The following is a 27,831-nucleotide window of genomic DNA, read 5'->3' as shown; positions in this document are numbered from 1 at the left end:
TGGGATCTTCCCCGACCGGGGCACAAACCCGTGTCCCCTGCATCGGCAGGCCGACTCCCAACCACTGTGCCACCAGGGAAGCCCTCAGCAATTTTATTATGTGTGCCTGTCTGTATGTCTGTTTATACTGCTTGGGGTTCACTGAGCATCTTTGATCTGTAAGCTTATATTTTTGACAAATTTGGAAAAAATTCTGCTGTTAATTTTTTTAATCTTCTTTTCCTGTGTCAATCTATCTCTCTTCTCCTTCTGGTTCTCTAATTACAGATATGTTTAAGGTATTTAATTATTTCCCACAAGTCACTAAATGCTCTGTTCATTGTTTCTACTTGTCAGCCTTTTTTTTTTTTTTCTGTATACTTTGGTTTGTCTAGTTTCCAATGTGATGTCTTCAAATTCACTAATATTTTCTTCTGTAGTATCTAATGTGATAATATGCCCATTCAGCAAGTCTTTCAGTTCAGATATTGTTTTTACAGTTCTAAAATTCCCATTTGGTTCCTTTTGTTAATCCCCATTTCTCTATTGAGACTCCTATTTGTTTCCTATTTATGATCAAAATTTTCCTTTAAATCCATGCACTTATTCATGATATATATTTAATCTTTGTGTGTTACTTCCAACAATGCTTTTTTTTTTTTCTTTTCCTCTTTCTTCTACAGAGTGCTAGCTTCAACTCTATTTGTGGAAGTCTAAGAAGTGGCTACATCAGACAGGGATAGCTCATCTCCATAAGACATGTACCGAATTCTCTACCAAATTTCCTGGGGTGGAGGGCACCTATATCTCCTACTCTTCTGGGGAAAGGGATGTAAGCTTAGATTACCACCCAGACCCTGATGCTCTCTCAGAAACCTCCTCAGACCTAAACTTTGCTCCATGATAATGAGCTACAGAAACAACCATTAGTATTATTATCCATCATTACACTTGACAAGAATAGGCTCACTCTTGTCAAGTACTTAAAAATTAGATCTGGGGGCTTCCCTGGTGGTGCAGTAGTTGAGAATCTGCCTGCTAATGCAGGGGACATGGGTTCGAGCCCTGGTCTGGGAAGATCCCACATGCCGCAGAGCAACTAGGCCCGTGAGCCACAATTACTGAGCCTGTGTGTCTGGAGCCTGTGCTCTGCAACAAGAGAGGCCGCGATAGTGAGAGGCCCGTGCACAGCCATGAACAGTGGCCCCCACTTGCCACAACTAGAGAAAGCCCTCGCACAGAAACGAAGACCCAACACAGCCATAAATAAATAAATAATAATAATAATTAGATCTGAAATCCTTCCAATGGCCTTTAAAGAGGGGTATCATTATCCTTATTTCTTAGAAAACTATCTCAGGCTCACAGAAGTTCCAAACATGCATGGCTGTCTTCAAATATCATGCATTTGGCATTAGGCACACTGCCTCTTGTCTCTGGATAGTGTGTCTATGAATGTTCACTGAAGACCCACTATATGGTCCTGATGTAATGCATGATCAGTACCTTTTATAAGCTAGGGTCTCCCTGGGTCAGATGTGAACATTGATTTCTGTTGGACTTGCCAGGTATCTGGTGTAAGCCACTCAATTGTTATATACATTTTTCTGATCCCATTTATGATAATGTCTTCCCTCAATTCCCCTTTCTTATTTATTTAGAAATTATACTGAAAGAAGGGCTTGATTCACAAGGCTCTCCACTTCTACATGGCACCCTTACAATCAGAGGGAAAAAAAAAAAAAACTCCCTGAAAGTTTTATATACAATTCTAGAAATAAATGCAGAGATCAAGATACCACCTCTAATTTAGGAGAATGAAAGCTACCCAAGATACATTTGGTCTCCGATGTCAACAACTCTTTCCACACACTTCTACACAGCCAAGTAGCCACTTTAATCTAGGTCAGTTATCATATAGTCTTTCTTAATGGAAAAAGAAAATAAGTTCAGGTCCCTAACACATGAAATGCATGTTTCTCTGGAAATATTTCTGCAGAAGAGGGCACTTCCCACCCAGGCCTCCCACAGGGTTAGATTCTTGCATTGTCTTATACTACACATACATGTACCTGATTCAGTCTGATTAGATAAATCCCAAGTGCCCACTACCCAGAGCTCCAACTCCCCTAGAAAGGCTGTAGAAAGTACACATTTCAAACCATGGTCTTCTTGGTTGAAAGATTTTTAAGAAATCCTTATACACATGAATCAGTGGATGCCTCAACCTTAGCAAGACCTGGAAGGTTTTAGGCCAGAGTCCATTCTGTAAGATTAGCTCTTGCTTTGCAATGAGGTTAGGCCATTAGATATTCTAATGAGTGCCCAACTTGTACATTCCCACTAAAGATTAATTTGGCTGCCTTGCAACATCTGTGTTCTGCTGACTGCTATCTGTTGTCCAGGCTGCGGGGCCAAACTCATCTATCATCACAGACAGGAACTTGGAAGCCACCCCTTGCTGTTGCTTCAACATATCAAAGAATGAGTCAACTCAGGCAGGGAGATTCCTACTGTGGCCTGTCCCAGGTTCTTCCTCTCCTCAAAAGCCCTTCCCAGGTACCCCCACTCGCCTTTTGGGGCTGAATCTTGCGAAGGCACCATCACAGCTGAGTCCTTGAAAGCACAGCAAATGGATCATGCTGAATGGTGGCTTTACAGAGGCATTAGAGACACCCGGAATCTGGAGATACTCCTGCCATAGTTCCCTACCCAAAATAGCAATTGGTGAAATTTAACCTGAGAACTGTTGTCAAAAACAAGTGTGAGTATTTTAGTTAATGGAAGCCATCCCAACTGTGAGTGTGCGTTCACCCCAAGGCCCAGCGAGGGGTTTGAAGAACCTGGTGTCCTGTGCTTCTGTCCTGAAGCTCTCCTTGTCTGCTGACAGAGTACTGCAGGTGAGCAGGGAACTATTCCAACTGTGTAGTTAAGAGAGTCTCCCAAGGAGCTGAATGAAACCCATAAGCACTGGCAGTCTTTGGCATCAGAGATCCACACACTAGGCACATGGACCCCATAAGGGTCTCTGCTTAGGGAGAGATAACTGCTCTGTGTACAATTTGCTTGTGGTGCCCAGATTCTCACCGAAAGAAATCTAACCTGCTACCAACTACATATGTCACGGATAGGACCCCTGCCTTAGGTATAGGTCGCTATGAAATATATCCACATGTGTAACACACAGACCAAGTGAAGAAATACAGTTGAATGATACAGGCAGCTTGGAGCAGTAGGAAGTTTCCTGACAATTGAGGTATTCAAGCCAAGGCTGGTAAACCCTAGGATAAGAAAGTCATACAGGGGGTTCAAGCATCAAATGAGTCATTTTTTAGAAGACTGTCTTTGAGGACTCTTCCAACTCTGAGATTCCATAGTCTATGAATTCTCCAATCAATAGCACATACCAAGTAGATATACAGAGACATACACTACCTGCAATGTGAACATCAAACCATTTACAAGTATATACCATACATACACTCAGTCTTCTTGCCTCAGTTAAATAGAGTATATAAACAAGCACAGAAGCCCTCTGTTCACTTTTGCGTAAACGAACTTGTTTGTGTACAAAGGTGTGCACACAGGCTCGGATGACTAAAGAGCTTGGAGAGCCTTAATGTGGTAGTTTGAGTGATTTGGTAGCTTCTGAAACTAAAATATAAAAAGTCACTTTTACAACTCTTTTCCTTCTTTACTTTGTTGAACTGAATAAATGAAGAGGGACTCCCAAATAAAACAGTCCTTGGAAAAAAATGAGACAAAAATTAGATGAAGACTATGAGAGGTTGGGTAAATGCAGGGCATGGAAGAGCATGCTTTATTTCACAGAAATATCACTGTACTTGTGAAAACACGGGAGAAAGAAGAGGAGCGGGCCAAGAGCAGGAAAGCCTTTCCCCAATTACAACTGACTTTAACACAGGGTAAAGGGTATTGAGTAGCCTTATGGATACAAGCATATAAGCCTTGCCCCAGTTCAGTCTTCTAGTGCATCCGCTTCTGCTAGGCACCAAGTGATTTAATGTCCAGTCCACTCATTTTATTCACTGCCACCTACTGTCCTTAAGTGGACCTCAGGGCCTTTGTAACAACATGGATCAGTGAGGGAGTATTCACTCCTCTCCTGCATCAGATGCAGAAGAAAAGAGAGGAAAGTTATGGGGGAAGTGGAAAGCAAAGCAAATAGATAACACAGTGAGCAAAGCTGAAGTCTTTCTAGTATGACCTTGTTGGGAGAGCTAAGGAAAGCACCAGGATGTCCCTCTTACCCCAGAAAACTTTGGGGGAAACTAAATAAGGCAGAGTTAATGGGGCAGACACCCTTACAGATTATGCTATGCCTCCAAACCTTATTAGGAAGCATTATGCCAGCTGCCTCAGAGTTTTGCTTATTTCATACTTTAAAATGTGTTTTGGGAAGGTGCTGAAGTGCAAATCAAATAGCCCCTACCTACTCTCACCTGGTAAGAGTGTTAGAAGCATATTCACCAGTTAACAAAACTCACAATTATACGAACTATTTTTAATGTTTATCATTTAACTTTAACGTGGCTTTCAAAAGCCCTGGTTAATATATTAAACTGAATGAGCTTAAATGCAGTCGTAATGAGAGCACTGACACAATGAATTATTTAAAAGTCTCAATACCAGACTTCACTAATTATCTTTATTCTAGCCAGATCTATACAGTGAGTTAGGTCTGAATAACAAACGGCTTAACTATTGTCCCCAATTGCCTTAAATAATTATATCAGGTGTGCTTAATGACAAGTATAATTAATGCCAATAGTGATATCTACCATTCATTGTAGCAGGCACTTTAAAATTATCTCTAATTCTTATAACAACCCTGCGAATTTCTATTACCTATTTTACAGAGAAGGGTACTAAAACATAGAGATGTAAAGTTCCTTGACAGTCACATAGCTTGTAAACCTCTTTCTATATTACTCTCATCATCTCCTACTAAAATTTCCTGAATAAAACCATAATCTAAATAGGATTTGTGTACCAGCACCATTGGGTAGAGATGGTGACCTAATCTACAGCACAAGCTCTGACCTCATCACTCTTGGATAAGGTGAAGATCCTTCAGCTGCACCATTTAGGCTCAGCAGAAATGTTGGAGAGAAGGAGGTGCCAACAGTTTGGCAGCTGTGACCTTTTCCAAAGCACCAAGCATATATATTGATAAATACGCTGTGTGCTCTCTCTCCTTAATTCACGAGCAAAGGCCAGAAAGAGACATACTTAAGTTTTAAGAGAAGGGTTTTGTGGGCTACTGATGATCTTATAAGTTCTTAACAAATTCTCCTGAAGCAAGAAAGACCACAGGCTACCACCTCTCCAATCTACAGAGAGATACTACGGTCATATTGTCGTGAAAGCTCACAGGCACGCCTATCACGCAGTATGTAATTTGAGATTCAAGTTGATCCAAACGCTTAGTTATCTAAGACTTAGTTACTTAAAGTGTGGTCTGTGGGCCAGAGGCCTCAGCCTCACCTAGGAACTTACTAGAAATGCAGAATCTTAGGTCCTATTCCAGACCCACTGAAACAGAATCTGTATTTTAACAAGATCCTCAGTTTATTTACAGGTACATTAAAGTTTGAGAAGCATTACTCTAAGAGGCAGTCCTACATGAAGAGTCTGAAATGCTGAATCCTGAACTAGACAGGTTATCAGGCAGGAAAGTGCAGCTGAAATGGTTATTATCAAATAGGTATAGGAACTGCTAAAAGGGAAAAAAGGCATTTTTACTAAATTTAACCCCTGAAAAGTGTCCTGATTCACATTTTGTAAGGATCAACACATCTTTAAATAATTCAGGCATCAGAAGGTCTAAATTTTACAGCCTAGATATAGTCTCAAAATGATTTGTAGAGTATTCATTGAAGGGCAGTTAAGACTTGCTTCATTGGTCTCATGTCTGACCCTTAATTTCCTGATTTTCTTGGGATTTAAATTTCATTAGCAGTGTTATAGATAGAAATATATACGGGGTTTTTGCATGACCTTTTCTCAAGGAATATAAATTTACCCTAAAGTACAGAATCTAACCAGAACCAAGAATCCATGTTTTACGGATTAAGTAAAGTGATGTGATAACTTCAAAGCTATAAGGTGAACCTCAAGGCAGTAAAAAGGTGAGTTCTTTCACAGAATCTACCTGTTTGTATGTATAAATACCTGTCAAAACATTAAGGCCAGTCCAGCCATAGCACTAACCTAGGAATGACCATCTTGGGGACCCTTGGTGAGGCAATGTGGAGATGATAAAACAGAAGTAATTGTTCAATCCAACTACAGGAGATGAAACCACACAGATGAATCTTTTGAGAAGAAGTTGTATAAGACAGTAAAAATCTTCACCATATCATAAAAAGATAAAAATACGATGGAAAGACCAGAGGTAGGAAAAAGGGAGAGAAGTGAAGAGGAGAAAAGGAGGGAAAGGAAGAGAAAGGAAGGAGGGAGGGAGGGGAAAACAAAGGAATAAAGATACATGTGATGACTCTGAACTAGGTACTGTGGTGGGCCCTTTAGTACATATTATCTCAGACAACTACAGATGATAAAATTGAGGCCTAGAGTTTTAATCATTTTCCCAAGGTCAAATACTGAATAAGTCCCAGTACAGAACAGCTACCAAGTTCTAGTATAGTATTTTAACCTAGATTTGCAACTGCACCTTGATGCAGTGATTCTAAATGTGTGCTGATTACAGAATTACAGAAACACTGCATTTTCAAACAGAAAAGAACCTTAGCAGAGCATTAAAAATATGAGACACCTAGAATTCCAGGGACTGGTGGAATTAAAATGACCGGCTGGTAGGGATTTGCCTGAGACCGCACAGTAGGTAGGCAGCAGCAAGAAAGAATCAGAGCTTTTCTAGAACATATCACTATACACAGCAGGAGGGTATTTTGCAAAGAGCTTAATTGTTGAGCGATATGTTCACCACTCCCCTGATCTGAGATAGTTTGCTCAGAAGTTCAAAAACCTGGTTTCCATATGATTGAAACCAACTTAGAATTTGCAGGTGTCCGAAACTTAGCCATTCCTGAAATTTGTCCAGAGGGAACTGGCTTACCCAAAGGCAAATATGACTTCCTGTTTTTAAGAAATAAGGCTTAAACTGCTTGTTAAAAAGGCTCATTGAATTTCTTGGCCACGATATCACTTAAAAAAAAAAAAAAAGACTCTATTTTGATGATATAGATGTAATTGAATCAGAACCATATGGATTGCATTCCTCCTTTTAAACTACACATGAATTAGAAATCAAGTGTTCATTCTCCTCAAGGTAATTAGTGATTCAATTGATTAACTATGATACTGGCCTTAAGTACCATGCTGAGCTCACACTGGCTCCGTTTTGCAGATATCAAGATACTTGCTGAATCCAGACTCAGACAGCTCAAGCACATTCCTATTCATGTCTTAGGCAAATTTTCTTTTGTTTCCCCTAGGCAGCCTATTCACAATGCAATGCTTCTGCTCAAATCCCTTTTCCTTTAGGTACCTCTCCACCCTTCATCATTCTCAGGGCTATAGTCCCTGTAAAGTATTATTCTCAGCCAACCTGGCTTAATGTATTTCTCAATCACCTCCCAGCTAATCCAGCTCGCTCAGAATCTTCACACCTGGCTTCGTACGTCGCTGATCTCAGAGAAATGAAAAGAGAACACTTCTCTATCAGTGCATTATTTTATATTTTGATCACTCCTTTTGATAAGGGCATTAATATTTGCTGAACTCTGACCTCTTTTCCAGACTCCACACAAAGCATTTTACTCACAACCACCCTTAAAGGTGAGGTAGGTGTTATTAACCTCACTGATTAGTTGAGGAAACTAAGACTTGAAGAAGTGGAGTCAGGTGCTCAAAGCCACACAGCTGGGAAGTGGCAAAGCTGTGATTTAGACCCAGTTCCAAATGACTCCAAAGCCCGCTGCCCTCTTTCTTTTAGGCATTGTTACAGACTCACATCAGCCTCCTGTCCTAAATGGCCACTAGTTCAAGCTCTTCTTCACTGTCACTGGTTCATTTTAGAAGTACACAGATGAGCAAAGAGATGGGCTGGAGTCACCACTGCATGTGCAGGACAACAGTCATTAACGGTTATAGAACACCCTACCCAAATCCCACCCAAAGAATCAAGAAGCTATGGAAACCATCTTCTTTTGGCACCTTCTCCAGCTTCTACAATTTCTGTGTATGATACTTTTCTGCAAAATTCACAGTTTTGAAAAAAATCCAAAGATTTATGCATGTATTATTGTATGGGTTTAATATCTGTTACTTCTGAAAGTTGTTCATTTGTAAATCCTTACTGAGAGAATTACTACATGTTGAAATTTAATATAATGATAGAATCTGATATATATTTATAAGCATGCCTTCAAAATTCACAATATCCCACAGAGAAACCTAGTACACTGGTCTGCTACCTACATGCACATATACACATTACTCTATTGAACTACTTCACACAGAAAAACCACGTATTTTTATATAGTTCACTCCCACATAAACAAACACGCCCACATAAACACATGGAAACAATATGCAAATGCATACAAAAGAGATTTGCAAATGTACTCACAAATAAATCTGTAAAAAATGGAAAAATCACATGCTCATTCACACTTCACTTTCCCCCTCTTTCCCTCCCCTTTCCCTCCCCCCTCTCTCTCTGATACACACATACAAACACACACACACATACAAACACACACACACACACACACACACACACACACACACACATCAAAGCCTCTAAACAAATAACTTTTCCAAACTGAAATACTGAGCAGGGGAAACTCTTTTGCCTGAAAATACATCCTCTCACACTCCTGAGGAATAAGAAGTCTCTGTACAAGCCAACTCTCTGATCACTCCAGGCATGCTATAGCAGTCCCCATTTGTAATATTCGGGCTTTCATAAGGAAACGTTGTTCAGTCTAGACTTTAAAAGAATATTTCCTCAGCTCTCAAGCCTGCTACCTGTTCTCCAATGTGATGTTTATCCAAGGGAAAATCCTGCTTTTTTCTTTCTTCGCTGCTGCTTCTCTTCTCCCTCCTCCCTCTTTTTTAGTGGTGATAGTGGGCAGTCACAGAAAAGAAAGTTCTAAAGGGATAGCTCTTAAACTCACTCAAAAAACTTTATGAAGCACCTTCTATAAACCATAATAAGAACAGGATATATAACTGAATAATAGTTTCAAACTGCAGAAGACAGTGGGAGAAACAGATCCAGATATATCAATTCAGTATTATGTGAAGTTCACTTTAAAAGAGTTGCAAAAAAAAAAAAAAGAGAAAGAGAGAGAATGGAGAGCAAAGAGAACGTGTGAGCTACTATGCCTGGGAGAGGAAGAAAGATCTTTACAGCATAGGTGGCGTTACCAGGAGAGAGGAATCAGAACTTCCTTAGTAAGCAACATGTGTACAGGCACAGAGGAGGGGAATGCAGACCATGCGTGGGACACATTTAGCAGCTTAGTGTGGCTGGGGTTATATGGGGAGGATTTCAGAGGGTGTGTCAAGGAGTGAAAGTGGAATGGTGGGTAGAAGACAACAGCTAAGGGGTTTAGACGTCTTAGTGCTGTACGCAATGAGCATCAATCCAGGGCCCTATGTAGGATGGTCGTCTGATCAGCTTAGGAAAATTACCTCTTTCTTCAGTGAGGAAGAAGGAAAGATCATAGGCAAGGAGATCAGTTAGAAGATCATTGCCATGACATCAGAAAGAGAGGCAGGCGTTATTACTAAGGCAGTGGTCCACTTACGAGTATGACCAAGTTAGAAACTCCAGCGCCTCCTCCGAACTTTTCACCCCTTTCCACGACTGCCATCCTGTTTATTACCAGTGTCTTAAGGAGCCTGACTGAAAAATCCTCCTGAAACACATTGCCTCTTTGACATCCTAGACTATTTTAACATTCCCCCCTGCACCCCACCCCCCACTGACACACATACCATTTTAGATGAATCTGGTCAATTCTGTTCCATGTTTACAATTATTGTGTGGTGTCCCCTTGCTTTAAAGTCCAAACCCATTAACAAGAAACACGAGATCCTGCCTACTTCTCCAGCCCCATTTCCAGCTACTTCCCCTCCAACTATATCAATGATCTCGCTCTTTCTCGCTAACACCTCTTTATATTAGACGTGCCATGTCTTTGGCCTAGAATGGCATCTAGTGTCTGACAAATTCATCCTTCAAGACTGAAAACACATACCACCACTTGAGTTTAGTTTTATTTCACAAAGTTTTGAACATCCACATAATCTGGGATTGCTACCAGAAAAAAAAAAAAAAAAGACACCTCCTCTTCTGCCCTCCCAGAGCACCCCATGCTATTGAACCATATCTCACACTGGACTTCAACTGCTAATTTTCAGAGCATATCCCAGGACTCACATAATCATCAGTAAAAACGGCTGAGTCTTATTCAAGCCCTGTGGTGCTCAATACAAATTTAAGTAACGAATAAAGTAAAAGAGGAAGATTTCAGAGACATGTCTGAGGTAGAATGCCCAGGTGTTAGTGCCTAAATAGATGGGCTGTGGTGAGGAGAAGAAGGAAGAAATTTTTACCTCTAAAGACTAATGTTTGGTCTCTAAAGGAGAGTGAGAAGCAGTCTGCATTGAAAAAAAGCAGATATTAAATTTTTGTACATTTGTATTTGCATCCAGATGTGGGGCATCCAGATGAAGATTTCTATTTGTTGTCAAAGGTTCAGAACATAGTGGAAGCCAAAATGTATACTGTTCTCCCAGAAAAACTATGTAGAACATGAAAATGAGGCTAAACTTGGTTCCAGAGAATAAACGTTTCCCTCATTCTAGAAGGTTCAGGAGTGAACTTGTTACCCTTGCTATGCAGCCCAGGCCCCAGGTGCGTAAACTTTTTAACCATGCAAGCTAGTTGTGTCCTATTAACAGGTTACCACAAAAGCCAGCAACAAAACCAAACTGAACCTGCTCTGACCACTGGAACCACAGATGAAACCTGGAGGCAGCAAAAGGTACCTCTGCTTCCCACCATGCTAAGCTCTCCACCCAAAGGAGATTTGCACACTGCTAGGCACAATTTGTGACGTGTGCAAGGGCGCTTGAGGCACTGCACATGCGCTGGCTGCCCTGGAACTCCCTGACCCCTTCCCCACTTTCTGGAAATACACCTACCTCTTACCCCTCATAAGTACCCGGGTTTCCTCCCTTCCAAGATGAGGTGCCTTTGGAGCATGAGCTCCCCTTCTCCGGCCACTGAATAAAAGCCCATCTCACTTGCACCTGTAAGGCCAACTGGCCCGAGGCAGGGGAACGCAATCAGACTCACAGGTTGCATCAGACCGAAACTTTCCGGACCACCCGGTTCCAGAAACTGACCTGGAGACTTTCCGGACCACCCAGTTCCAGGAACTGACCTGGGGACTTTCCACCCGGCCCAGCCTTCCGCCTTTCGAGGGGCGGGACTAATGGTCCCAAGACTGATGCAACCGGCACCAGATATTGCCACGATACCAGAAGAGACCACCAAATAAGGAATACCCTGCACCCTCCCGGATTCACCACACCCCTTTCCCTTCTTCTCCTATAAATTCTGCCCAAACCCTCGCCCGGGCGCGACTTCTCTGGCACCCTTCTCTCGGACCAGTGAACCTCGCCCGGGAGCGTTCCCAAATAAAGCTTGTTTAAGCTCTCCCCTGTTTCTTGGTGCCGTTCCTTACAGCACCAAACTCAGTTTTGTTATTGGCAGTGCAAACCTAAGCCATACACCCTTCAAGAACCCCTCCAGGGGGACTTCGAGTCTGCAAGAGCTCCCAGGAGGAGGATCTCGCTTGTCTAGCGTCTAATTCGGTAACAGACTTACCCGCTGGTACTCAGCACGCAGTCTGCAGTTGCTGTTTGGGAGGCTTTCTGCTCTGCCAGGGAACGGTCCACGCTCAAACTCCATGACGTCCTGATGGCCCCTTAAATGAATTATTCATATACTATCTGAGAAAGCTCCCATTCACATCTCCCAATATCTTTAAAAGGCTTGAGTGCATACATGGGGGATGCCCCAGACACGGCTTCTAACGGCAAGCCTCTTGCGGGCACCTCGTTTGGAGCACAGCTGGGGCCCGCACTTTTAAAGGCTCCCGGCCCGCGGGCTGCCATCTTGGGAACGCCCTGCCCTCCCATGAGTCTTAGGTTTCTGGGTTCCCGGATGCAGAAATGCTGAAACTGGGCGTTCCTAAATGACGGGCAGGAGTTTGTGCTTTCCAAAATTTCTCAGTGTCTTAAGTAGAGTAGGGGATGTAAGGAACTTTGAGAATTAAGAGAAGTTAAAGTTCTATCCTGACCTAAGGTAAGGTATATCTTAATATATCTTGATACCGTTAAAAATTGTTAAGTGTGTAAAATTGGAGTCAGGATTGAATAAACGTGGGCCGCAAGGCTGGTTGTTCAGAGGAAGGGATTTGAAGTTTTCAGCAACCCCCTTCCCCCACCCCATATCTTCTCTAGCGTGATGTCTGAAATCATTTTTTTCTTATTAAAATTTAAATATTACAAGGATGTGCTAATGTTCTAGTAACAAACAGAATCACAGGATGTTAGAGGGTCACTTTTACAACAGTTTATTTATTTTCTTTCTTTCTTTTTTTTTTTTTTTTAGTACGCGGGCCGCGCAGGCTCAGCGGCCATGGCTCACGGGCCCAGCCGCTCCGGGGCACGAACCCCGTGTCCCATGCATCGGCAGGCTGACTCTCAACCACTGCTCCACCAGGGGAGCCCTATTTTCTTTCTTTTTAAACTTTAGAACCCTTTATTCAAATTAAAGCTTACTGCTGAAGTTCAAAGTGAATAAAGGAAAAAAGCAAAGCTGCTCTAGTATGTAGTAGCAAAACAAAGTACCTATGCGTTCCATGGAGTACAGTTTTTAAAACCATTATTCTACTCCAACACTTCATATTAAAAGAAGCTCTTTTGCATAACCCCGTTTCCACTAGACTTGGATGGGATTAATGCTGATTGTGCTTCCTACTCAGACTAGGAAAGAGTCCCGCCACGCCTCAACATCAGGCTTTGTTCCAGTTTGAAACCTACGAGCTGAGATTCCTTATTTAATCCCATTCTTTCTCCCGACCCCATTGCATAAATTCGTTTTGTTTGTGTAACATCTGTTACCTTCACTAAATCATCTTTATTATCTTTATCCCAACTTACTGATTTTGATATTTTCTACACATACTACTCGTAATACCAGACATAATGCTTTGCACAGCCTAGGTGTTTCAAAAACGTTAAATAAATAGATTTCACAGAATTGAACACTGGTCCACAGAAATTAAACAGTATTCTCTATTCGGTAAAATATAAGGGCAAGACTCAATTCTTGGCACACATTTGGTGTCTGGTAAATATATGATATAGGAGTGGTTGAATGAACCAATGAACTAGGTGATAATGTATGTGAGTGTACCTCGTAAACTGTAAACTACTTAACAAATATGAGTTCTTATACAGGTTATGTGGTTATTTTCTAGCTCTTACAATCTGTTGCACATTTACTAAATTTTGGCCAATTCAAGTACAGTAAAGCCCAGGAGGAAATCTGTGGCATGTGCCTCAGGGGAAGCTGTGAAGGCAGGCATAGAGAGATAAACCTAAGTGGGGTGTACAGAGCCCACGGGCCTGGAACAGAGGGCTCCCTGACTGCTAACAATCCAGTTCTCATCCTTGAATTTCTAATGATCATCAGTAAGCAAACATAAATGTCTTAAGCAGCTCATAAATCTTTCTGGAGCCTGGGTGCTGAATAAATCCTAGGAAAGTAGTAATGGTGGAAACAGGATCTCCTCCCTGGAAGTAGTTCCTTTCAGTGCCAGTTTTTGCCCCTGTTAGCTGCTTACACACATACCCCAGCTGCCTCAGTGAGGCATAAAACAGGGCAATAAAACAGGGCAAATGGAGGAATAAAAACCAGAAAAAGATTCTGTCATCCCTGAGTTTCCCAACTGGGGACCCCTCAGTAAGTGATACCACCCCCTTCAAGAGTTTCCATGTTGAAGATCTGTCCCTTAGGACTGGCAACCCACAAGGACTTGGTTTCCAGACTGAAAGAACAGACTAGTTATTTAGCTTATGCTCAGTAACCCAAAATGAAGAGAAAAAAACAGAGAAAGGTTACAATATATTTGACTGTGGAATCTAACCTGAACTCACATTAAGCAGATTTCTTTTACTACATTTCGATGAGGGGGGAAAACACCAAAATCTTGTTTAAAACGTTTTCCTGGTTTGTGATTGTGCCTAGGAGATCAACAAAACTCAGCAGCATAAAGCCAGAGGATCAGAACCTAAACAGAGCTAGACCTTCTCTCTGCTCCTATTGCCTGCTTGCTTTCCATGTATTGTAATTATTTGTCTACATGACTGTCCAGGCTGGAAGGGACTATATCTCACTTATCCTTTATTGACTGATGGACAGCCACTGATAAATAAGTATTCAATAACAACTTTCCCCAGTAAAGTTTTGTGGATTTTTTTGGTTTTTTCACTTTTTTTAATTGAAGTATAGTTGATGTACTGTATCGTATAAATTATTACAGGTGTACAGTATAGTGATTCACTTTCTAACGGTTATACTCCACTTATAGTTATAAAATAAAATATTGGTGTATATTACAGTAATAGTAAAATATTGGTTATATTCCCTGTGCAGTACAATATATCCTTGTAGCTTATTTTATACATAATAGTTTGTATCTCTTAACCCCCTACCCCTCCATTGCCCCTCCCCCTTCCCTCTCCCCACTGCTAACTACTAGTTTGTTCTCTGTATCTGTGAGTCTGTTTCTGTTTTGTTAAATTCATTTGTTTTAATTTTTAGACTCCACATATAAGTGATATCGTACAGTATTTGTCTTTCTCAGTCTGACTTATTTCACTTACCATAATACCCTCCCAGTCCATCCATGTTGCTGCAAATGGCAAAATTCCATTCCTTTTTATGACTCAGTAGTATTCCATTGTATGTATATGTGTGTGTGTATTTATTTATAAATAATATATATATACCACATTTTATTTATCCATTCATCTGTGAATGGACACTTAGGTTGCTTCCATTTCTTGGCAATTGTAAAGAATGCTGCTATGAACCAAATCGGGGTACATGTATCTTTTCAAATTAGTGTTCTTGGTTTTTATGGATCTATACCCAGGGGTGGAATTGCTGGGTCATATGGTAGTTCTATTTTTAGTTTTTTGAGAAACCTCCATACTATTTCTACAGTGGCTGCACCAACCCATTTTCTCCACATCCTCACCAATATTTGTTATTTGTGTTCTTTTTGATGATAGCCATTCTGAAAGGTGTGCGGTGATACCTCGTTGTGGTTTTGATTTATATTTCCCTGATGATTAGCAATGTTGAGCATCTTTTCATGTGCCTGTTGGCCATCTGCATATCCTCTTTGAAAAAAATGTCTATTCTGGTCTTCTGCCCATGTTTTAATCAGGTTGTTTGTGTTTTTTTGATGTTGAGCTGTATGAACTGTGTATATATTTTAGATATTATACCCTTATTTGTCATATTATTTGCAAGTATTTTTTCCCATTCAGCAGGTTGTCTTGTCGTTTTGTCAGTGGTTTCCTTTGCTACGCAAAAGCTTTTAAGTTTAATTAGGTCCCATTTAAAAATTTTTGCTTTATTTCCATTTCTCTAGGAGGTGGGTCAAAAAGGATCTTGTTATGATTTATGTCATAGAATGTTCTGCCTATGTTTTTCTTTAAGAGTTTTATGGTTTCTGGTCTTAGATTTAGGTCTTTAATCCATCTTTAGTTTATTTTTATAAATAAAATGTGTTAGAGAATGTTCTAATTTCATTCTTTTACATATAGCTGTCCAGTTTTCCCAGCAGCACTTGTTGAAGAGACCATCTTTTCTCCATTGTATATTCTTGCTTCCTTTGTCATAGATTGATTGACCATAAGTATGTGGGTCCAGTAAATTTTTGATATGATCCCATTGATTTATTTAACAAAGTTCATTGCCAGGATGTAACTTTTTATTCAGCACAGGTTTAAAGACCTATGCATGTTATGGGTGTACCCAGAGTAGCATAAGATGAGAAGTGTTGGTAGGTATGACGGATACAGTACACCACAACATTCAGTACTCCATGTTGGATTGGTCCACCTTGAGGTAAATCCTTCCCCTCAGCCAATTGCCCGTGGCTAAGGGATGGAGTCAGAGAGTTAGAAATATGGCCTGAAGTGGGAGTTAAGTGTTACTTTCCAGAGAAGGATAGTAGAGGGCTCTTCAGACAATTCAAAAATATATCAACTGCAGACCCCAAGCTTCTCTGTATATATAGGTGCGTCTCAGGATTGGAAGTTCATGCAGTTAGTTTAGCTGAGATAGTGTGTGCGCGCACACTCATGTGTGTAATACTATTTTTTGAATACTAAGTCTCAAAACAAAATCAGTTTCTTCCCTCCTCTTTGTTTCCATATTGCCTTGTAACATAACCATTAGCAAATTGCATTTCAAACATTTATTTAGAGATTTTACTCTCCTCCATTAGACTATGATCTCAAGAATTAATGCATCTAGGTCTTATCCTATATCCTTTGTTCCTAGCATAATGCCTTGGAGATACAATAACAAATGAGACAGGATCGCTTCCTCAAATTGCTTATAATCTAGTGGGGAGGTCAGATTGGTTAAAAATAAAATTAAAGTACAATCTAATTGAATTAAAATAAATAGAAGCAAATACAGTGGGATTTCAGAAAAGGAAAGTCAATTCAGACTTGTTCAGTCACGGAAAGAGGTAGCCTTTAATCTGAGTTTGTAAGAAAGGGTAGGATTTCAACAGACTTGGAGCCCTTTAAGTCTGTACCAGGGTCCATTCATTTTAGCCAGGGAAACATGCTTTCCTGAGGAGTGTCCTGGCCTGCTCTGATGGCTCCTGTATTGAGGCAGTGTTACCAGTAGGAGAAACTGCCTCTTCATTAAGGGAGAATTAAACCCAGCTACCTCTCCCTAAGCTCCCTGTTGGGAATCACCTTTATTTGCTATTGCCTTTAAAGGGATCTTGTCAGGTTGTTTAGGCCTTTAACATGACTGATCTTTACAGTTGTGTTTTGGGGCAGGAAATGACCAGACCCCACCCTGAGCGCTCTGTCTTTTTTAACAAAAAGCAAAATCCATCATTCCAACAATGGATCTCTTTTCTCGGTTTAAAGGAACATTTTAAAACAGAAAATCCATATAAGAATCTTAAAAAAAAACAGTTACTTGCAAAAATTTGGCTTTACTGAAAATTATTCATAAGGAAAACAGCCCAATTTACAATTTAACCTTCAGTTCTAGAAATTAATGGAAAACATTATATTTGTAGATAACAAAAATTGGAACTATAAGCTGGTTTATGAAACTGAATTTAATTCTAGACACAAAAAGGAATTTTATGCTTGAGACATGGACCCTCTTGGTTTAGAAGGGATAAGGCAAGGATTGCTACAGTTCTGTGGAGAAAACTAAATAGAAGCATTTTTTCATTAATGTGACTGTGTCTCTATTGTAGCATTCTGGCTGGATATAGCCTGGAAAGTAAGATTACACATTCACGAAAATAGATTTCTTGAAGGAATTGAGAATACAGTAAGTTTTCTGAAAATTTAGCCGCAGTATAACCTGCCACTTACCTTCCTAGGAACTTTCTTAGGCTCTGAAAAAATTGGTTATTCCTCTTTCCCATATGCCACCCTTAAGGAGGTAAAGAAAAGAAGAAATAATCGGGCTTCCCTGGTGGCGCAGTGGTTGAGAGTCCGCCTGCCGATGCAGGGGACACGGGTTCGTGCCCCGGTCCGGGAGGATCCCACATGCCGCGGAGCGGCTGGGCCCGTGAGCCACACCTACTGAGCCTGCGCGTCTGGAGCCTGTGCTCCGCAGCAAGAAAGGCCGCGATAGTGAGAGGCCTGCGCACCGTGATGAAGAGTGGCCCCCCGCTTGCCACGACTAAAGAAAGCCCTCGCACAGAAACGAAGACCCAACCCAGCAAAAATAAATTAATTAATAAACTCCTACCCCCAACATCTAAAAAAAAAAAAGAAGAAATAATCAAGCTACAAGAGAAATATAAAATTTTTCCATGGAAGCACCACAATTTTGGGAAAATAAAAAATGGAAATAAAAACAAAAATAAACAAATGGGACCTAATGAAACTTAAAAGCTTTTGCACAGCAAAGGAAACTACAAACAAGACAAAAAGACAACCCTCAGAATGGGAGAAAATATTTGCAAATGAATCAACGGACAAAGGATTAATCTCCAAAATATATAAACAGCTCATGCAGCTTAATATTAAAGAAACAAACAACCCAATCCAAAAACGGGCAGAAGACCTAAATGGACATTTCTCCAAAGAAGACATACAGATGACCAAGATGCACATGAAAAGCTGCTCAACATCACTAATTATTAGAGAAATGCAAATCAAAACTACAATGAGGTATCACCTCACACCAGTTAGAATGGGTATCATCAGAAAATCTACAAACAACAAATGCTGGAGAGGGTGTGGAGAAAAGAGAACCCTCTTGGACTGTTGGTGGGAATGTAAATTGATACAGCCACTATGGAGAACAGTATGGAAGTTTCTTTAAAAACTAAAAATAGAATTACCATATGATCCAGCAATCCCACTGCTGGGCATATACCCAGAGAAAACCATAATTCAAAAAGACACATGCACCCCAATGTTCATTGCAACACTATTTACAATAGCCAGGACATAGAAGCAACCTAAATGACCATCGACAGACAAATAGGTAAAGAAGATGTGGTGTGTATATATATATATATATACACACACACACACACACACACACACACACAATGGAATATTACTCAGCCATAAAAAGGAATGAAATTGGGTCATTTGTAGAGATGTGGATGGATCTAGAGACTGTCATACAGAGTGAAGTAAGTCAGAAAGAGAAAAACAAATACTGTATATTAACGCATATATGTGGAACCTAGAAAAATGGTACAGATGAACCGGGTTTCAGGGCAGAAATTGAGACACAGATGTAGTGAACAAACGTATGGACACCAAGGGGGAAAGTGGGTGGTGGGGGTGGGAGTGTGATGAATTGGGAGTTTGGGATTGACATGTATACACTGATGTGTATGAAATGGGTAACTAATGAGAACCAGCTGTATTAAAAAAAAAGTCACATTTTGAGAAACTGAATAATGACATCAGTACACATATCATGGTGCAAACTTTGAGTGAAATTGGCCTTCAGAATTGTTTAATCTCTTTTCTTACCTCCCAGTAGTGTGGCCTCTAAGAAGACTTAATTGCCAAAATAATTTGACTGTTTTATTTCCACTGCCTTGGAGGCAAAATGTGAGTTTCACCTCAGTTCAAAGAAAGAAAGAAAAAGAAGTAGTAGTAGATTTTTCTATGCTACTATAAAAATTGGCCCAATATATCCCTATCTTATTGGTTATATAATTTTATAATGTGATGAAAGAGTATTAAAATCAGTGGAACATGAATGCAAAAAGAAGGTTGTTTTTTTGTTTTTCTACAAGAAATTGCATTAAATGCTTTGGAAAGATTCAGTAAAATCATTTAAAAAACTGCTGTAGGCAACACAGCAGTGTGGAAGATGGGGGAAATTTTTGTAAAAACACAGAAGGTTTCTGCACTCAGATTGCTTTAAAAGTGTACTTAAATTCTCATTACATTTTATAGAAACTAAATGGGAATGAGAGATGTTGCTTTTTGGTGACACAGAACTCATACTCAGGGATTCATACTCAAAGTAAAGGTCTTGGCCCTGCATCAAAAGATTGACACATAAATAGTCATTCACATGTTTTAAATTATAACAAAATGCATAAGGTATGTGTATATCATTTTTTATGTTTTCTCACTTTAACTGGCTTTTTTGACCAACACATTAACTACTGGTCCCAACCGTACTGGATAAAGATGACTTTTAGCGAACTATTTTATATAGCAGTTAGTAAAGTTGGGGGTACTTCTCCTTTCTTAAGGTGGTACAAACCAGGCTTTGAAAGTACATGAAATAAAAGGCCACTCAGAAGCAATAAGATATCTATGCTTTAAGTTAACTATGATAAATAAAATCTCTTACAACTTTTTCTGGCACAAAGAATACCGAAATAGATGGATCATGCAATACACATCAACTTTTACCAATAACTCAACGGCACTCTACTTAAGATAAAGACATCAATGCCCTTACCGCACCTCTACCTTTCTTCACTCTCCTCTGTCCCCCATCTTCTGTCTTGTATGCCTTTCTTTATTTAAAAAAAAAAAAACCCTTCATCCATTTCACTCACCCTCCACTCCATATGCCTTTTCTTTTACAGTGAAAAGTTGTTAAAATTTACATTCTGATCTGTGAATATTGAGTATTTGGTATTTCATCCATAGAGCAATTCTAAAAGTTGAAAACCAACAAGTAATGTTATCACGAGTGATGTGACTGATGCTCCCTATAGACTCTAGGGTTGCCAGATTCAGCAAATAAAATTACAGGATGCCCAATTTGAATTTCAGGTAAACAACAATTTTTTTTTGAGTGTAAGTATGTTCCATGCAATATTTGGGACATACTTATACTAAAAGAGTGTTGTTTATCTGAAATTCAGTTTAGCTGGGTATCTTGTGGGTTTTTTGGTAAACTGCCTACAAGGTAATGCCCTATGTAAGGATTATATTTTCTCCATGGATTTTTTTTTTTTTTTTTTTTTTTTTTGCGGTGGGCGGCCCTCTCACTGCCGTGGCCTCTCCTGCCGCGGAGCACACGCTCCGGACGCGCAGGCCCAGCGGCCATGGCCCACGGGCCCAGCCGCGCCACAGGACGCGGGACCTTCCCAGGCCAGGGCACGAACCCATGTCCCCCGCATCAGCAGGCGGACTCCCAACCACTGCACCACCAGGGAAGCCCTTCTCCATGGATTTAATGCCACCATCACCCCTGGGCCATTCCAAGAGAATATTCCTGGATTCAAAGTCAAATAGATTATCTCTTCTCAAACACCATCAATTATTTAAACCCCAGTAGATTTCTTGTTTAAAATCAATCCAAGTAAACAGTTTATTTCGGGACTCAGCATGATCATACTCTTATTCTCTTTGGCCATTCTGAAATCATGTGATAGGTTTTGTGACTCCTCATGTTAAAAATGAAGAAATGAGACTATTTGTGTGTTTTTTTCAGAAACACACTTTCTGTGTGCTTTTTCATAAAAAAATTTTATGAAATAGCTGTTAAAGTGATGTTTTACACACATAATTTAATAATCATTCCTCTGCTTAAAACCCTTTTCTGGCTTCCCTATTTACTTCAGGTAATGCTCAAAATCCATTAAATGGTCCACAGGGCTACCCGTCCTTTCTTCCTTTGAGCTCTACCTGGCTGTGCTATTTTCATTTTGTTCATGTTCTTCATACTGTTTTTTTGTTTGTTTGTTTATGGAAGCTCATTCGTTCCTCAGCACCATCAAACAGATTGTTCCCTCTGCCAAAAATATCACATTGCCATATTCCTACTCTACTTCACTCCATTAATTCCTACTGATCCTTCATAGTCTCAGCCCAAATGCTACTACCCCAGAGATCCTTTTGACTTCATGTCACATATATTTATTTATTCATGTGATTGTTGATGTTTGTCCTCCCCAGCAGAGACACTGTACACTTCATGAAGCCAAGAGTTATGTGAAGCCAAGACCCATACCTTGGTTCTCTACCATATGCCTACCTCATAGCATGGTATCTGGTATGTAGTAAACACTATATAGATGTATGTTAAATGAACAGATAGATGAATGAATGAATAAAGAATAAGGATGATATTGTTTTCGTCACCAATTTACAAATTAGGAAAACTGAGTTTTGGAGAATTTAAGTAACTTGTTTACTTAGCTCATGAATGGGAGTCAGAATTGAAATTCACCTCTGTCATTATCCCTTTTTTTTCTATGACTGCTACTCTCTAAAGTCCCTTCACATTCCAACAGCCCATGATTATATCATCTATAATCCTCTTCATGAGACAATAGGTAGGGAAAATAATGATATTAGTTGGTTTTCATAGAACATTTTTTTCAGACATTAAGCTATGTGTCTTGGAGGAGTTGCAGAGGAGTGGGAATGGCTTGTGGTTTGGGGAAAGGGAGGGGCAGACTGAGCCACACAGCCACCAGAGACAGCACCTGGAACAGAAGAGAGTTTTTGCCCACACACTGAGTATCTGGCTTCCAGATGGATCTTGGGCACACATTTGTTTTTATAATTTTCCCCCTTCTCCTCATCTCTTCATTCGCCACCCTCCTTTCAGAGGAATTTAAGGATGGGCTTTGTGCTGCATTGCCTCCTTTTTTCTTCTTCAACCCCCACCCTCTCTTTCTTTTCCACAAACGGTGACCAGCAGTGACAGACCTTTCCTGTGCTTGGAATCAAAGGGGAAATGAAATCCAACTGATTCACTCAGCACCCTTCAGCCTAGACACCTGGCTGTTTCTGCAGCTTTGAGGTAGAGCCTGATCTGTTTAGTTAGAACAGTGGTAGCTCAATTCATTTACTCCAACCAACTAAGAAGTTCTCTGTGTTGAACTATGCTTATCTGTCTGGTGATCGACATTCTGTAGTACTCCCTAGAGGATGTAGTACTGACCAGTTCTGTTATGACAGATCAGGGGACTCCTGCCTTGTTGGCAAAAGCCACTCTCTGACTTAGGGAGCATGTCTCTAGGCATTTTGTGGTCTTCTGTTCAGGCTTTTCAAGAATTAGGAAGGTTTCCATATTTTTTTAATAGACTTTATTTTTTATAGCAGTTTTAGGTTCACAGCAGTATTGAGCAGATGGTAGAGAGATCTCCCACGTGCCCCCTACCCCCACACATGTATAGCCTCCCCCATTGTCAACACCCACCCTCCTACCAGAGTGGTACACGTTTGTTATAGTTGATGAACCAATATTAAAACATCATTATTAACCTGAGTCCATGTTGTACATTAGGGTTCACTCTTGGTGTTGTAATTTCTGAGTTTGGACAAATGTATGCTAACCTATATACACCATTATAATATCATAGAGAGTACTTTTATTGTCCCCAAAATCCTTTGTGCTCTTTCTAGTCATCCCTCCCTCCCCACTATTTTTTCCCAAAGGAAACCTTTAGACAATTTCAGAAAATAGTAACTGTCTCATTCATTCTGTAAGTGGAGGGCAGAATCTAGGATGGTCTGTCTTCTATTATCATATCATTCTTATTCTTCAGACAGCATACCTGTGCTAGATGAGGATAGTTCTATAAATGGAACCAGGTACATCAATGAACACATTCCCATTTGCATCAACCAGATGGTTTGAGGAAGACACCTGCCTCCATCTTTCCACATTATGTGGGGGTGTGGGAAGGATGACTCTGAAAAGGTCAAGAGAAGGTTGCAGCAAAGATGGTTTCTGTTGAACTAATGTCTAGTCTTTGTTCTCACCCTAATTGTTCAGGCTAAAAATACCAGAGCTTAAATTGAGAGTATAAAAATATGAAATGTGAATTATTATTCCCATTTATTTATAAACTAACGGAGGGAGCGATCACATCCCTGTCTTCCATTCAGCTTTACTGCTGTGGTAGGTTGTTATTATTATAAATACTGTTTTCCCATGTGTAAGGATGATATATCCTTTCCCTGTTGGTGTTAGGCTTGGTTATGTTGCTTGCTCTGGCCACTTAAATATGAGCAGAAGTGATGTGTGCCATTTCTGAGAAAAAAATTGTAAGAGCTATAACACAATATTCTCTCTTCTTTCTACCACAAGACTAGGAATGTCCCTGAAAAATATCATTCCTTCAGCCTGTGTCCTAGGCAGAAGATGGGTGGAACAGAGCTATAGATGGTCTACAATGGATATAGTTTGAGCAAAAACAAATGGTTGTTATAAGTCAGTGAGATTTGGGGGTTGTTTGTCATCACAACACAATTCAGTCTATATTACCTGACCAAACTGACCTCTCTGAGCTTGTTCTAAACTTAGGTATAATTATATCAACCTCTAAGGGAATGCATAACACTCATAGACATTGAAGCCCCATTTCAAAAGCTACTGAGAGTGGTCCTGCTACTCATGTGAATGGCAATATCTGTAGCATTTAAGAGTACTTTAAAAGTTTTCTGTTTTGGGGCTGAACAGCATGTGACTGGTATGATTTCTAGATACACCACAAGTTCCTGTGCCAATAAATTTTCTTCTTTCATGTATTCTGAGTTGATTTGTCCAATCTAGGTTCCCAGGGAGTAGTCCTACCCCCATAGTTTATCAATGTCTGGCAGCAAAGGGAGAAAGTTGAGGTATCAAAAATCGGAACTAGAATGTGAGTAGGGACACCATGGAGTTAGCCTGGGTTGGAATAAGTTACAAAATTTTCTAGAAATATTGTACCTTGTGGATAAAGGATAATTACAGAATCAGATATAGGCCAGATACCAAGAAGTGGGACTGGAATACTTGAAATGTAGAGCAGGAATAGCAAATAAGTAAAGCAAACACGTTTCTGTTATGTTTCCATCACTGGCCTAAATCTGAAGGAGATTCAATGAAATAAAAACATAGTTCTAAAAACTGGAGAAGTTCACTATCTGCTTAGGGAGATGAGTAAACCAAACTGTTAAAAACATGTTATTAAATATATACACATACAGAGAAATACTTACATCAAGGCTACAGGATGAAGATTTTTCACAAACTCAGTACACTCTGGGTGACACTGAGCATCATATCAAGAAGGAGAAATTTTCCATCCTCCAGGTGGGAAATTCTTCTTCGTGATTCTTTCAAGTTTCCTCCCAAGGGTAACAATTATCCTGGCTTCTAATAGCATAGATTTGTTTTGCTTGGTTTTAATCTATGAATGGAATCCTACAATATGTATTATTTCATGTTTGGTTTCTTTGGTTCAGTATTATGTTAGTAAGCATCATTTATATTGTCCAAAGTAGTTGTAGAGTGTTCATTCTCATTGCTGTATAGTAGCCCATTTTGTAAAGATACCACACTGATGTATTCAATCTACTGTTGATGAGTATTTGGTAGTTTTCTCTGTGGGGCTATTACAAATAATGTTGATGTGATAATTCTAGTATATGTCTTTGGTTAACATATATATGTATTTATATTGTATAAATGCTTAGGATTACAATCACTGCGCCATAGGTGTTGGTAGTGGTTATGTGGAATCTCCCTATGTTGAGAACTGTAAGGCCACATCTGAGTTTAGAAAAAATGATAAGATTATCAGTATCTTCCATGGGCAAGGGACAGAGGTGGTATGCATGCCAGGTGTTTGGCATTCCCAGTGTTGGACAACAGCTGAATCAGTTTATCAAACAAATGGTGTCAGGTATAAAGTTAAGGAACAAGACACAGGAAGCAATTCTGAAAGTCATGGAACAAAAGCCACCAAAAAAAGTGGTGAGTCTGTCTTCCCCAATTCTCCCTTAGTTCTTTCTTTCCTTTTGTTTAGTGCAGATGGGCTGTGTGGTTGTTTTGAGAGACTGACAGTAATGGGACATGACTACTAGTGTAACCCACATTTCTTCAAGTGACATCAGCCTGGGTGACGTGGAGTACAGGATATCAATGAAGAGGACAGCTGGGATAGGAGTTGAAAGTGGCTAGGTGTGAGTGTATGTTTTAAACTAAAGGGTACTAATATTAAAAGTAGAGCATAATACATAATATAAAAACAATAGAGAAAATGAACAAAACAAAAAGGTTTTCTTTAAAAAGATCAACAAAATTGGCAGATACTTAGCTAAATTGACCCAGAAAAAAAAAGAAACAAATTACTAAAATCAGGAATGAAAGAAGGGACATCACGACCAGCCTTAAAGATTGAAAAGTATTATAATGGTGTACTATGAATAAATGTATGCCAATGAACTAGATAACTTAGAAGAAATGGAAAATTCTTAGAAGAACACACATTACCAAAACTGACTCAAGAAGAAATAGAAAATGTGAACAGATCTATAAAAAATGAAGACATTTAATTAGTAATTTTAAAACTTCCCAGAAAGAAGAGCCCAGGCCCATATTCATTTTGCTGGTGAATTCTATCAAACATTCAAAGAAGAATTAATACAACTGTTCATACATTCTTAGAAAAACAGAAGAGGAGGGAATACTTCCTAACTCATTTTATGAGGTCAGTATTGCCCTGATACTAAAAATATGCAAAGATATAATGAGAACATAAAATTGTAGACAGCTATCCCTTATGAATATGGGTTCAATTATCTCCAACAAAATACTAGCAAACCAAATCTAGCATCATTCAAAAAGGACTATACACCATGATTTATTCCAGGAATACAAAAATCAGTGACATACATCATATTGATGGATAAAAAGATGAAAACCATATGGTCACCTCAATAGATGCAGACAAAGCCTTTGACAAAAGACAGCACCCTCCTTGTAAAATCACTCAAAAAAGTAGGGGTAGAAGGGAACTTCTTCACCGATAAAGGGCCTCTATGAAAGATATACAACAAAGATAAGGAACAAGAGAAGTCTGCTCTTACCACTTCTATTCAACATTGTACTGGAGATTCTAGTCAGGGTAATCAGGTAAGAAAAAGAAATGAAAGGTGTCTAGACTGGAAAGGAAAAAATAAAACCATCTCTGTAGATGATGTGATCATAGATGGAAAAAATCCTAAGGAATTCACTAAAAAAACTTTTATAACTAAGAAACATGTCCAGCAAGATTGCAAGATACTGGATCATTATACAAAAGTCTATTGTATTTCCATACAGAAGGAATATACAATTCAAAAATGAAATTAATGAGACAATTCCATTTATAATAGCATCAAAAGGAAGAAAATACTTAGTAAATTTAAGGAAAGAAGTTCAAGACTTGTACTAAAAACTACAAAACATCATTGAAGAAAGTTCAAAGATCTAAATAAATTGAAAGACATCCTGTGTCCATGGATTAGAAGATCTAATAATGTTAAAATGGCAGTGCTCCTAAAATTGACCTGCATAATTCAGTATGATGTCTGTAAAAAATCTCAGCTTCCCTATCTGAAGAAATTGGTAAACTCATCCCAGAATTCACATGGAAATTCAAGGCACCCAGAATAGCCAAAATGGAAAAAGGAGAACAAAGTTGGAGGATGCACACTTTATGATTTCAAAACTTACGTATAGCTACAGGACTCAGGACAGTGTGGTACTGGCATAAAGACAGATGATATGTAGATCAATGGAATGGATCGAAAGTACAGAAATAAACCCTTCTGTTTATAAGTGATTAATTTTCAACAAGGGTACCAAAACAATCCAGTGAGGAAAGAATAATCTTTTCAACAAATATTGGTGAGACAACTAGATTTCTACATGCAAAAGAATGAAGTTGGACCCCTTCTTGGCAAATATAGAATTAATTAACTCAAAATGGATCATAGACATAAATGTTAGCATTAAAACTATAAAACTCTTGGAGGAAAATATAAGAATAAATCTCTATGACCTTGAATGTTAAATGACAGCAAAAGCATAAGTGACAAAAGAAAAAATAGGTAAATTCAACCTGTCAAAATTGAAAACTTATGTGATGCAAATCATACCATCAAGAACATGAAAAGACAACTCACAGAATGGGAGAAAATATTTGGAACTTACATATCTGATAAAGGACTGATATCTAGAATGTGTAAAGAATTCTGATAATTCAGTAATAAAAAGACAAGTAACCCAATTAAAAA

Source organism: Phocoena sinus, chromosome 1, assembly GCF_008692025.1.
Source record: "Phocoena sinus isolate mPhoSin1 chromosome 1, mPhoSin1.pri, whole genome shotgun sequence".
NCBI classification, from domain to species: Eukaryota; Metazoa; Chordata; class Mammalia; order Artiodactyla; family Phocoenidae; genus Phocoena; species Phocoena sinus.
The sequence above is the reverse complement of the archived record's forward strand: the minus strand, read 5'-3'. Positions refer to the sequence as shown.